We start from the raw sequence: 2,115 nt of genomic DNA, 5'->3' as shown, positions 1-2,115 counted from the left end.
TTCTGTGACATCTTTGGCTGTGGTTTGCTTTGCAGACATGGTCCCACTACGTGATAATTTTTTGGCAAACGGTTCCCAGCACTTGTTACCATAGCTTCTCCAGTCCGCAGAGGTCCGTTTTCTGCTTTGTAATTATTGCTCTCTTCTGTATTTTTGGCCCACCACATTCTGAGATCGCCAATGCCAGCCCACCACATGTTGTAACTGGTATTTGCTGCCTGACAACAGCGTCCACTTGAACTTGCAGAGATCAGCATCCCACTGAAATGTCTACATCTTGCGTGAGATGTGCTGACATTATCCTTTTTTGTGTTTGCTGCTTGTTGTTTTTCATCCTGGTGAGAAAATTTAAAATGAAAAATAAAAACTTTAAATAACAAAATAAATATAGATTCAATAACATTATAAAAAATTAGAAAGATAAATACAGTGATTGTATATACATTTATTCGAGTCCAGCATAGCTCAACAACAATGTATTTCAAAATTAGATTAGACAAAAACTACTACAGATGCCAGCCATCTCTTTGTTTAGCTGCTGTTTAGAGCATGAACTAGTGCTATTAGATCCAATTTTCATTGTTCTCACATAATAACATTAAAATTTAAAACACACTCACCTATTATTTCTCTCTCTGTATATATCTGTATCATCTATCGATGGATGATATTAAAATGTCTGTCTTTTTTTTAAAACGTATTGAGCAATCACTCCAACAGTTTAAATGCCTTTCATGACCGGCCTTTTTCACTCATTCTTACTCGAATACTACCGACTGACATTATTCTGAGAAATGATGAGACTTCTTGACGACCCAATTAACTCGAACTTTTTAGTTGCTCTAGAAGAACAAAGGAACTACGAACATAAGTCATGATATGAACCAGTATTTTGGCTGCCCTTCAAGATTATCGGATCAAAACAGGAACGACTGCCAAGAAGTAAGAATCAATGAAGCGAAATATGGCTCACTGACTGTGATATGCAAATTAAAAACATCAGTGGCCACAGTTTTTAATGGGTGATGAATCGTAAAATTACATTTTTCATTCATATCATCATCTGTAGGTTATGAGAATATGAGTCGAGATACATATTAATATCTACAGCCAATGATTAAAAACAAATATATTGTCACTGTTCAGGGATGTAATTTGGCCATTGGTGGTGTTGTTCTCAAGGCTTCTTCGAGGAGCATCCGGGAGAACTACTTTCAAAGTATTTAAATAAGAAGAAAGCTTGCTTTTCTTTAGAAGGTTCCCTTAATAAATATTTACTAGCAACCTCTTTAAAATGATAATTAAGGGTTTGTGTTTATACATAAAAAAACAAACTAAAATCATTAATCATAATAATATTTTTTTAATACAATTTAAAAAAAATTATATTATATATATTATATAATATCTATATATCAAACCTGTTTAGTGACAGCTTCAGTCTGCTCTGTGGGCACATCTGAGTGTGTGGTGGTTCTTCTTGATGATCCTTATAAAAATAATAAAATTACAACTTTACATGGAAGAACACAGAAAACTTACAGAACACACATGAAATGTATGTCTTTAGCAGAACTCATTTTCTCGATCTATATACTACATAGGTTTAGACAATTCAGTCTTGTCTTTGTTTATATGTTACTGCATTTACAGAACAAAATGTTAAGTGATATAAATGGTCTTCTACAACAGCATAACTAACAATAATGCTAATTATTCACTAACATCAAGTTATCTTTCTTTGCATTTTTCCTCCTTGTCCACAAGATTTATTGTAAATGGTGCTGATTTTTTAGTCTTATTTTTTACATGGTCATAGATTGTTTGAACAATCACATCAGCACATGCCCTGGCAGGGAAGGTTGTATATTCCTGAACTTACTGCTGGAATTGCAATAGAACACCAGTTTGTGCTCCTCTGCCTTTTGCAAAAACACTGATTATGGCCTGTCGCAACATAGGTTTTGCCTGTGTGACTTCTTTGGCTGATGGTTTGCTTGCAGACCTGGTCCCACTACGTGAATAATTTTTTGGCAAGACAGGTTCCCAGCACTGTACCATAGCTTCTCCAGTCCGCAGAGGTTCCCGTTTCTGCTTTGTAATTATTGCTCTCTC

This window comes from Simochromis diagramma, unplaced genomic scaffold, assembly GCF_900408965.1.
Source record: "Simochromis diagramma unplaced genomic scaffold, fSimDia1.1 OVJJ01000101.1, whole genome shotgun sequence".
NCBI lineage: Eukaryota > Metazoa > Chordata > Actinopteri > Cichliformes > Cichlidae > Simochromis > Simochromis diagramma.
Note: the sequence above shows the minus strand (reverse complement) of the source record.